A 12,587-nucleotide genomic window follows, 5' to 3' on the forward strand; every position below is an offset into this window, starting at 1 on the left:
CTGTATCCCTTGGATCTTCACAGTGACGATGAAAGACAGAAATTGCATGGGAATTAAATAAAAGAGACACAACGCCTACTTAAGAACAGGAAGACTGAGTCTTCCTACTGTCTATGTTTTTTAGCGTTTCCTGTGTCACCAGTGTTACATTCCGATGCACATCTGCAGGTTTACTGTATCCCTTGGGCCTTTCCATTGACGATGAAACACAGAAATTGCATCGGAATTAAATATAAGAGACACAATGCCGACTTAAGTACAGGAAGACTGAGTCTTCCTACTGTCTATGTTTTGAGCGTTTCCTGTGTCACCAGTTTTACATTCCGATGCACCTCTGCAGGTTTACCTTATCCCTTGGACCTTCACAGTGACGATGAAACACAGCAATTGCTTTGGAATTAAATATAAGAGACACAATGCCGACGTAAGTACAGGAAGACTGAGTCTTATACTGTCTATGTTTTGAGCATTTACTGTGTCACCAGTATTACATCCCGTTGCACCTCTGCAGGTTTACTGTTTACCCTTGGACCTGTCCATTGAGGAAGAAACACAGAAATTGTATCGGAATTAAATATAAGAGGCACAATGCCGACTTAAGTACAGGAAGACTGAGCCTTCCTACTGTCTATGTTTTGAGCGTTTCCTGTGTCACCAGTTTTACATTCCGATGCAGCTCTGCAAGTTTACTGTATCCCTTGGACCTTCACAGTGACGATGAAACACAGAAATTGCATCGGAATTAAATAAAAGAGACACAATGGCGACTTAAGAACAGGAAGACTGAGTCCTCCTACTGTCTATGTTTTTTAGCGTTTCCTGTGTCACCAGTTTTACATTCCGATGCACATTGCAGGATTACTGTCTCTCTTGGGCATTCCCATTGACGATGAAACACAGAAATTGCATCGGAATTAAATATAAGAGTCACAATGCCGACTTAAGTACAGGAAGACTGAGTCTTCCTACTGTCTATGTTTTGAGCGTTTCCTGTGTCACCAGTTTTGCATTCTGATGCACCTCTGCAGGTTTACTGTACCCATTGGACCTTCCCATTGACGATGAAACAGAGAAATTGCATCGGAATTAAATATAAGAGACACAACGCCGACTTAAGTACAGGAAAACTTAGTCTTCTTACGGTCTATGTTTTGAGCGTGTCCCTGTGAAATCAGTTTTTCATTCCGATGCACCTCTGCAGGTTTACTGTATCCCTTGGACCTTCCCATTGACGATGAAGCACAGAATTTGCATCGGAATTAAATATAAGAGACACAACGCCGACTTATGTACAAGGAAACTGAGTCTTCTTTCGGTCTATTCTTTGAGCGTTTCCTGTGTCACCAGTTTTACATTCCGATGCAGCTCTGCAGGTTTACTGTATCCCTACGACGTTCCCATTGACGATGAAACACAGAATTTGCATCGGAATTAAATATTAGAGACACAATGCCGACTTTAGAACAGGAGGACTGAGTCTTCCTACTGTCTATGATTTAATCGTTTCCTGTGTCACCAGTTTAACATTCCGATGCACCTCTGCAGTTTTACTGAATCCCTTGGACCTTCCCATTGACGATGACACACAGATATTGCATTGGAATTAAATATAAGAGACACAATACCGACTTAAGTACAGGAAGACTGAGTCTTAGTACTGTCTATTTTTTGAGCGTTTCCTGTGTTACCAGTCTTACATTCCGATACACCTCTGCAGGTTTACTGTATCACTTGGACCTTCCCATTGACGATGAAACACAGAAATTGCATCGGAATTAAATATAAGAGACAATGCCGACTTAAGTACAGGAAGACTGAGTCTTCCTACTGTCTATGTTTTGAGCGTTTCCGGAATCACTAGTTTTACATTCCGATGCACCTCTCCAGGTTTACTGTATCCATTGGAGCTTCCCATCGATGATGAAACACAGAAATTGCATCGGAATTAAATATTAGAGACACAATGCCGACTTTAGATCAGGAGGACTGCGTCTTCCTACTGTCTATGTTTTGAGCGTTTCCTGTGTCACCAGTTTTACTTTCCGATGCACCCCTGCAGGTTTACTGTTTACCCTTGGACCTTCCCACTGACGATGAAACACAGAAATTGCATCGGTATTAAATATAAGAGACACAATAACGACATAAGTACAGGAAGACAGAGTCTTCCTACTGTGTATGTTTTGAGCGTTTCCTGTGTCACCAGTTTTACATTCCGATGCACCTCTGCAGGCTTAATGTATCCCTTGGACCTTCACAGTGACGATGAAACACAGAAATTGCATCGGAATTAAATAAAAGAGACACAATGGCGACTTAAGAACAGGAAGACTGAGTCCTCCTACTGTCTATGTTTTTTAGCGTTTCCTGTGTCACCAGTTTTACATTCCGATGGACCTCTGCAGGTTTACTGTCTCTCTTGGGCATTCCCATTGACGATGAAACACAGAAATTGCATCGGAATTAAATATAAGAGTCACAATGCCGACTTAAGTACAGGAAGACTGAGTCTTCCTACTGTCTATGTTTTGAGCGTTTCCTGTGTCACCAGTTTTGCATTCTGATGCACCTCTGCAGGTTTACTGTACCCATTGGACCTTCCCATTGACGATGAAACAGAGAAATTGCATCGGAATTAAATATAAGAGACACAACGCCGACTTAAGTACAGGAAAACTCAGTCTTCTTACGGTCTATGTTTTGAGCGTGTCCCTGTGAAATCAGTTTTTCATTCCGATGCACCTGTGAAGGTTTACTGTATCCATTGGACCTACCCATTGACGATGAAGCACAGAATTTGCATCGGAATTAAATATAAGAGACACAATGCCGACTTAAGTACAGGAAGAATTAGTCTTCCTACTGTCTATGTTTTGAGCGTTTCCGGCGTCACCAGTTTTACATTCCGATGCACCTCTGCACGTGTACTGTATCCATTGGAACTTCCCATTGACGATGAAACACAGAAATTGCATCGGAAGTAAATATAAGAGACACAACGCCGACTTATGTACAAGGAAACTGAGTCTTCTTTCGGTCTATTCTTTGAGCGTTTCAAGTGTCACCAGTTTTACATTCCGATGCAGCTCTGCAGGTTTACTGTATCCCTACGACCTTCCCATTGACGATGAAACACAGAATTTGCATCGGAATTAAATATTAGAGACACAATGCCGACTTTAGAACAGGAGGACTGAGTCTTCCTACTGTCTATGATTTGATCGTTTCCTGTGTCACCAGTTTAACATTCCGATGCACCTCTGCAGGTTTACTGTATCCCTTGGACCTTCCCATTGACGATGACACACAGATATTGCATTGGAATTAAATATAAGAGACACAATACCGACTTAAGTACAGGAAGACTGAGTCTTAGTACTGTCTATGTTTTGAGCGTTTCCTGTGTCACCAGTCTTACATTCCGATACACCTCTGCAGGTTTACTGTATCCATTGGACCTTCCCATTGACGATGAAACACAGAAATTGCATCGGAATTAAATATAAGAGACAATGCCGACTTAAGTACAGGAAGACTGAGTCTTCCTACTGTCTATGATTTGAGCGTTTCCGGAATCACTAGTTTTACATTCCGATGCACCTCTCCAGGTTTACTGTATCCATTGGAGCTTCCCATCGATGATGAAACACAGAAATTGCATCGGAATTAAATATTAGAGACACAATGCCGACTTTAGATCAGGAGGACTGCGTCTTCCTACTGTCTATGTTTTGAGCGTTTCCTGTGTCACCAGTTTTACTTTCCGATGCACCCCTGCAGGTTTACTGTTTACCCTTGGACCTTCCCACTGACGATGAAACACAGAAATTGCATCGGTATTAAATATAAGAGACACAATGCCGACATAAGTACAGGAAGACAGAGTCTTCCTACTGTGTATGTTTTGAGCGTTTCCTGTGTCACCAGTTTTACATTCCGATGCACCTCTGCAGGCTTAATGTATCCCTTGGACCTTCACAGTGACGATGAAACACAGAAATTGCATCGGAATTAAATAAAAGAGACACAATGGCGACTTAAGAACAGGAAGACTGAGTCCTCCTACTGTCTATGTTTTTTAGCGTTTCCTGTGTCACCAGTTTTACATTCCGATGGACCTCTGCAGGTTTACTGTCTCTCTTGGGCATTCCCATTGACGATGAAACACAGAAATTGCATCGGAATTAAATATAAGAGTCACATTGCCGACTTAAGTACAGGAAGACTGAGTATTCCTACTGTCTATGTTTTGAGCGTTTCCTGTGTCACCAGTTTTGCATTCTGATGCACCTCTGCAGGTTTACTGTACCCATTGGACCTTCCCATTGACGATGAAACAGAGAAATTGCATCGGAATTAAATATAAGAGACACAACGCCGACTTAAGTACAGGAAAACTCAGTCTTCTTACGGTCTATGTTTTGAGCGTGTCCCTGTGAAATCAGTTTTTCATTCCGATGCACCTGTGAAGGTTTACTGTATCCATTGGACCTACCCATTGACGATGAAGCACAGAATTTGCATCGGAATTAAATATAAGAGACACAATGCCGACTTAAGTACAGGAAGAATTAGTCTTCCTACTGTCTATGTTTTGAGCGTTTCCGGCGTCACCAGTTTTACATTCCGATGCACCTCTGCACGTGTACTGTATCCATTGGAACTTCCCATTGACGATGAAACACAGAAATTGCATCGGAAGTAAATATAAGAGACACAACGCCGACTTATGTACAAGGAAACTGAGTCTTCTTTCGGTCTATTCTTTGAGCGTTTCCTGTGTCACCAGTTTTACATTCCGATGCAGCTCTGCAGGTTTACTGTATCCCTACGACCTTCCCATTGACGATGAAACACAGAATTTGCATCGGAATTAAATATTAGAGACACAATGCCGACTTTAGAACAGGAGGACTGAGTCTTCCTACTGTCTATGATTTGATCGTTTCCTGTGTCACCAGTTTAACATTCCGATGCACCTCTGCAGGTTTACTGTATCCCTTGGACCTTCCCATTGACGATGACACACAGATATTGCATTGGAATTAAATATAAGAGACACAATACCGACTTAAGTACAGGAAGACTGAGTCTTAGTACTGTCTATGTTTTGAGCGTTTCCTGTGTCACCAGTCTTACATTCCGATACACCTCTGCAGGTTTACTGTATCACTTGGACCTTCCCATTGACGATGAAACACAGAAATTGCATCGGAATTAAATATAAGAGACAATGCCGACTTAAGTACAGGAAGACTGAGTCTTCCTACTGTCTATGATTTGAGCGTTTCCGGAATCACTAGTTTTACATTCCGATGCACCTCTCCAGGTTTACTGTATCCATTGGACCTTCCCATCGATGATGAAACACAGAAATTGCATCGGAATTAAATATTAGAGACACAATGCCGACTTTAGATCAGGAGGACTGCGTCTTCCTACTGTCTATGTTTTGAGCGTTTCCTGTGTCACCAGTTTTACTTTCCGATGCACCTCTGCAGGTTTACTGTTTACCCTTGGACCTTCCCATTGACGATGAAACACAGAAATTGCATCGGTATTAAATATAGGAGACACAATGCCGACATAAGTACAGGAAGACAGAGTCTTCCTACTGTCTATGTTTTGAGCGTTTCCTGTGTCACCAGTTTTACATTCCGATGCACCTCTGCAGGCTTAATGTATCGCTTGGACCTTCCCATTGACGATGAAACACAGAAATTGCATCGGTATTAAATATAAGAGACACAATGCCGACTTAAGTACAGGAAGACTGAGTCTTCGTACTGTCTATGATTTGATAGTTTCCTGTGCCACCAGTTTTACATTCCGATGCACTTCTCTAGGTTTACTGTATCCATTGGACCTTCCCATTGACGATGAAACACAGAAATTGCATCGAAATTAAATATTAGAGACACAATGCCGACTTAAGAACAGGAAGACTGAGTCATCCTACTGTCTATGTTTTGTGCTTTTCCTGTGGCACCAGTTTTACATTCCGATGCACCTCTGCAGGTTTACTGTATCCAGTGGACCTTCCAATTGACTATGAAACACAGAAATTGAATCGGAATTAACTATAAGAGGCACAATGCCAAGTACAGGAAGACTGAGTTTTCCTACTGTCTATGATTTGAGCGTTTCCTGTGTCACCAGTTTTACATTCCGATGCACCTCTGCAGGTTTACTGTTTACCCTTGGACCGTCCCATTGACGATGAAACACAGAAATTGCATCGGAATTAAATATAAGAGACACAATGCCGATTTAAGTACAGGAAGACTGAGTCTTCTACTGTCTATGTTTTGAGCGTTTCCTGTGTCAACAGTTTTACATTCCGATGCACCTCTGCAAGTTTTCTGAATCTCTTGGACCTTCACAGTGACGATGGAAGGCAGAAATTGCATCGGAATTAAATATACGAGACACAATGCCGACTTAAGTACAGGAAGACTGAGTCTTCCTACTGTCTATGTTTGAGCGTTTCCTGTGTCACCAGATTTAGATTCCGATACACTTCTGCAGGTTTACTGTACCCATTGGACCTTCCCATTGACGATGAAACACAGAAATTGCAACGGAATTAAATATAAGAAACACAACGCCGACTTAAGTACAAGAAAACTGAGTATTCTTACGGTCTATGATTTGAGCGTTTCCTGTGTCAACAGTTTTACATTCCGATGCACCTCTGCAGGATTACTGTATCCATTGGACCTTCACAGTGATGATGAAACACAGAAATTGCATTGGAATTAAATGTAAGAAACACAATGCCGACTTAAGTACAGGAAGACTGAGTCTTAGTACTGTCTATGTTTTGAGCGTTTCCTGTGTCACCAGTTTTACATTCCGTTGCACCTCTGTAGGTTTACTGTATCCCTTGGACCTTCCCATTGACGATGAAACACAGAAATTGCATCGGAATTAAATATAAGAGTCACAATGCCGACTTAAGTACAGGAAGACTCATTCTTCCCACTGTCTATGCTTTGAGCGTTTCCTGTGTCATCCGTCTTACATTCGGATGCACCTCTGCAGGTTTACTGTATCCCTTGACCTTCCCATTGACGATGAAACACAGAAATTGCATCGGAATTAAATATAAGAGACACAATGCCGACTTAAGTACAGGAAGACTGAGTCATCGTACTGTCTATGTTTTGAGCGTTTCCTGTGTCACGAGTCTTACATTCCGACGCATCTCTGCAGGTTTACTGTACCCCTCGGCCCTTCCCATTGGCGATGAAACACAGAAATTCCATCGGAATTAAATATAATAGGCACAATGCCGACTTAAGTACAGGAAGACTGAGTCTTCCTACTGTCTATGATTTGAGCGTTTCCTGTGTCACCAGTTTTACATTCCGATGCACCTCTGCAGGTTTACTGTATCCATTGGACCTTCCCATTGTCGGTGAATCACAGAAATTTCATCGGATTTAAATATAAGAGACACAATGCCGACTTAAGTACAGGAAGACTGAGTCTTCCTACTGTCTATGTTTTGAGCGTTTCCTGGGTGATCAGTTTTGCATTCCGATGCACCTCTGCAGGTTTACTGTATCCCTTGGCCCTTCCCATTGGCGATGAAACACAGAAATTGCATCGGAATTTAATATTAGAGACACAATGCCGACTTAAGAACAGGAGACTTAGTCTTCCTACTGTCTATGTTTTGAGCGTTTCCTGTGTCACCAGTTTTACATTCCGATGCACGTCTGCAGGTTTACTGTATCCCTTGGACCTTCCCATTGGCGATGAAACACAGAAAGTTGCATCGAAATTAAATATAAGAGACACAATGACGTCTTAAGTACAGGAAGACTGAGTCTTCCTACTGTCTATGTATTGAGCGATTCCTGTGTCACCAGTTTTACATTCCGATGCACCTCTGCAGGGTTACTGTATCCCTTTGACCTTCACAATGACGATGAAAAGGAGAAATTCCATCGGAATTAAATATAAAAGACACAATGACGTCTTAAGTACAGGAAGACTGAGTATTCCTATTGTCTATGTTTTGAGCATTTCCTGTGTCACCAGTTTTACATTCCGATGCACCTCTGCAGGTTCACTGTATCCCTTGGACCTTCGCAATGACGATGAAGCAGAGATATTCCATCGGAATTAAATATAAGAGACACAATGCCGACTTAAGTACAGGAAGACTGAGCCTTCCTACTCTCTATGTTTTGAGCGTTTCCTGTGTCACCAGTTTTACATTCCGATGCACCTCTGAAGGTTTATTGTATCCCTTGGACCTTCACAGTGACGATGAAACACAGCAATTGCTTTGGAATTAAATATAAGAGACACAATGCCGACGTAAGTACAGGAAGACTGAGTCTTCCTACTGTCTATGTTTTGAGCATTTACTGTGTCCCCAGTATTACATCCCGTTGCACCTCTGCAGGTTTACTGTTTACCCTTGGACCTGTCCATTGAGGAAGAAACACAGAAATTGTATCGGAATTAAATATAAGAGGCACAATGCCGACTTAAGTACAGGAAGACTGAGCCTTCCTACTGTCTATGTTTTGAGCGTTTCCTGTGTCACCAGTTTTACATTCCGATGCAGCTCTGCAAGTTTACTGTATCCCTTGGACCTTCACAGTGACGATGAAACACAGAAATTGCATCGGAATTAAATAAAAGAGACACAATGGCGACTTAAGAACAGGAAGACTGAGTCCTCCTACTGTCTATGTTTTTTAGCGTTTCCTGTGTCACCAGTTTTACATTCCGATGCACATTGCAGGTTTACTGTCTCTCTTGGGCATTCCCATTGACGATGAAACACAGAAATTGCATCGGAATTAAATATAAGAGTCACAATGCCGACTTAAGTACAGGAAGACTGAGTCTTCCTACTGTCTATGTTTTGAGCGTTTCCTGTGTCACCAGTTTTGCATTCTGATGCACCTCTGCAGGTTTACTGTACCCATTGGACCTTCCCATTGACGATGAAACAGAGAAATTGCATCGGAATTAAATATAAGAGACACAACGCCGACTTAAGTACAGGAAAACTTAGTCTTCTTACGGTCTATGTTTTGAGCGTGTCCCTGTGAAATCAGTTTTTCATTCCGATGCACCTCTGCAGGTTTACTGTATCCCTTGGACCTTCCCATTGACGATGAAGCACAGAATTTGCATCGGAATTAAATATAAGAGACACAACGCCGACTTATGTACAAGGAAACTGAGTCTTCTTTCGGTCTATTCTTTGAGCGTTTCCTGTGTCACCAGTTTTACATTCCGATGCAGCTCTGCAGGTTTACTGTATCCCTACGACCTTCCCATTGACGATGAAACACAGAATTTGCATCGGAATTAAATATTAGAGACACAATGCCGACTTTAGAACAGGAGGACTGAGTCTTCCTACTGTCTATGATTTAATCGTTTCCTGTGTCACCAGTTTAACATTCCGATGCACCTCTGCAGGTTTACTGTATCCCTTGGACCTTCCCATTGACGATGACACACAGATATTGCATTGGAATTAAATATAAGAGACACAATACCGACTTAAGTACAGGAAGACTGAGTCTTAGTACTGTCTATTTTTTGAGCGTTTCCTGTGTTACCAGTCTTACATTCCGATACACCTCTGCAGGTTTACTGTATCACTTGGACCTTCCCATTGACGATGAAACACAGAAATTGCATCGGAATTAAATATAAGAGACAATGCCGACTTAAGTACAGGAAGACTGAGTCTTCCTACTGTCTATGTTTTGAGCGTTTCCGGAATCACTAGTTTTACATTCCGATGCACCTCTCCAGGTTTACTGTATCCATTGGAGCTTCCCATCGATGATGAAACACAGAAATTGCATCGGAATTAAATATTAGAGACACAATGCCGACTTTAGATCAGGAGGACTGCGTCTTCCTACTGTCTATGTTTTGAGCGTTTCCTGTGTCACCAGTTTTACTTTCCGATGCACCCCTGCAGGTTTACTGTTTACCCTTGGACCTTCCCACTGACGATGAAACACAGAAATTGCATCGGTATTAAATATAAGAGACACAATGCCGACATAAGTACAGGAAGACAGAGTCTTCCTACTGTGTATGTTTTGAGCGTTTCCTGTGTCACCAGTTTTACATTCCGATGCACCTCTGCAGGCTTAATGTATCCCTTGGACCTTCACAGTGACGATGAAACACAGAAATTGCATCGGAATTAAATAAAAGAGACACAATGGCGACTTAAGAACAGGAAGACTGAGTCCTCCTACTGTCTATGTTTTTTAGCGTTTCCTGTGTCACCAGTTTTACATTCCGATGGACCTCTGCAGGTTTACTGTCTCTCTTGGGCATTCCCATTGACGATGAAACACAGAAATTGCATCGGAATTAAATATAAGAGTCACAATGCCGACTTAAGTACAGGAAGACTGAGTCTTCCTACTGTCTATGTTTTGAGCGTTTCCTGTGTCACCAGTTTTGCATTCTGATGCACCTCTGCAGGTTTACTGTACCCATTGGACCTTCCCATTGACGATGAAACAGAGAAATTGCATCGGAATTAAATATAAGAGACACAACGCCGACTTAAGTACAGGAAAACTCAGTCTTCTTACGGTCTATGTTTTGAGCGTGTCCCTGTGAAATCAGTTTTTCATTCCGATGCACCTGTGAAGGTTTACTGTATCCATTGGACCTACCCATTGACGATGAAGCACAGAATTTGCATCGGAATTAAATATAAGAGACACAATGCCGACTTAAGTACAGGAAGAATTAGTCTTCCTACTGTCTATGTTTTGAGCGTTTCCGGCGTCACCAGTTTTACATTCCGATGCACCTCTGCACGTGTACTGTATCCATTGGAACTTCCCATTGACGATGAAACACAGAAATTGCATCGGAAGTAAATATAAGAGACACAACGCCGACTTATGTACAAGGAAACTGAGTCTTCTTTCGGTCTATTCTTTGAGCGTTTCCTGTGTCACCAGTTTTACATTCCGATGCAGCTCTGCAGGTTTACTGTATCCCTACGACCTTCCCATTGACGATGAAACACAGAATTTGCATCGGAATTAAATATTAGAGACACAATGCCGACTTTAGAACAGGAGGACTGAGTCTTCCTACTGTCTATGATTTGATCGTTTCCTGTGTCACCAGTTTAACATTCCGATGCACCTCTGCAGGTTTACTGTATCCCTTGGACCTTCCCATTGACGATGACACACAGATATTGCATTGGAATTAAATATAAGAGACACAATACCGACTTAAGTACAGGAAGACTGAGTCTTAGTACTGTCTATGTTTTGAGCGTTTCCTGTGTCACCAGTCTTACATTCCGATACACCTCTGCAGGTTTACTGTATCACTTGGACCTTCCCATTGACGATGAAACACAGAAATTGCATCGGAATTAAATGTAAGAGACAATGCCGACTTAAGTACAGGAAGACTGAGTCTTCCTACTGTCTATGATTTGAGCGTTTCCGGAATCACTAGTTTTACATTCCGATGCACCTCTCCAGGTTTACTGTATCCATTGGACCTTCCCATCGATGATGAAACACAGAAATTGCATCGGAATTAAATATTAGAGACACAATGCCGACTTTAGATCAGGAGGACTGCGTCTTCCTACTGTCTATGTTTTGAGCGTTTCCTGTGTCACCAGTTTTACTTTCCGATGCACCTCTGCAGGTTTACTGTTTACCCTTGGACCTTCCCATTGACGATGAAACACAGAAATTGCATCGGTATTAAATATAGGAGACACAATGCCGACATAAGTACAGGAAGACAGAGTCTTCCTACTGTCTATGTTTTGAGCGTTTCCTGTGTCACCAGTTTTACATTCCGATGCACCTCTGCAGGCTTAATGTATCGCTTGGTCCTTCCCATTGACGATGAAACACAGAAATTGCATCGTTATTAAATATAAGAGACACAATGCCGACAAGTACAGGAAGACTGAGTCTTCGTACTGTCTATGATTTGATAGTTTCCTGTGCCACCAGTTTTACATTCCGATGCACTTCTCTAGGTTTACTGTATCCATTGGACCTTCCCATTGACGATGAAACACAGAAATTGCATCGAAATTAAATATTAGAGACACAATGCCGACTTAAGAACAGGAAGACTGAGTCATCCTACTGTCTATGTTTTGTGCTTTTCCTGTGGCACCAGTTTTACATTCCGATGCACCTCTGCAGGTTTACTGTATCCAGTGGACCTTCCAATTGACTATGAAACACAGAAATTGAATCGGAATTAAATATAAGAGGCACAATGCCAAGTACAGGAAGACTGAGTCTTCCTACTGTCTATGATTTGAGCGTTTCCTGTGTCACCAGTTTTACATTCCGATGCACCTCTGCAGGTTTACTGTTTACCCTTGGACCGTCCCATTGACGATGAAACACAGAAATTGCATCGGAATTAAATATAAGAGACACAATGCCGATATAAGTACAGGAAGACTGAGTCTTCTACTGTCTATGTTTTGAGCGTTTCCTGTGTCAACAGTTTTACATTCCGATGCACCTCTGCAAGTTTTCTGAATCTCTTGGACCTTCACAGTGACGATGGAAGGCAGA

The sequence above is a fragment of the Schistocerca nitens genome, unplaced genomic scaffold (assembly GCF_023898315.1).
Source record: "Schistocerca nitens isolate TAMUIC-IGC-003100 unplaced genomic scaffold, iqSchNite1.1 HiC_scaffold_363, whole genome shotgun sequence".
NCBI lineage: Eukaryota > Metazoa > Arthropoda > Insecta > Orthoptera > Acrididae > Schistocerca > Schistocerca nitens.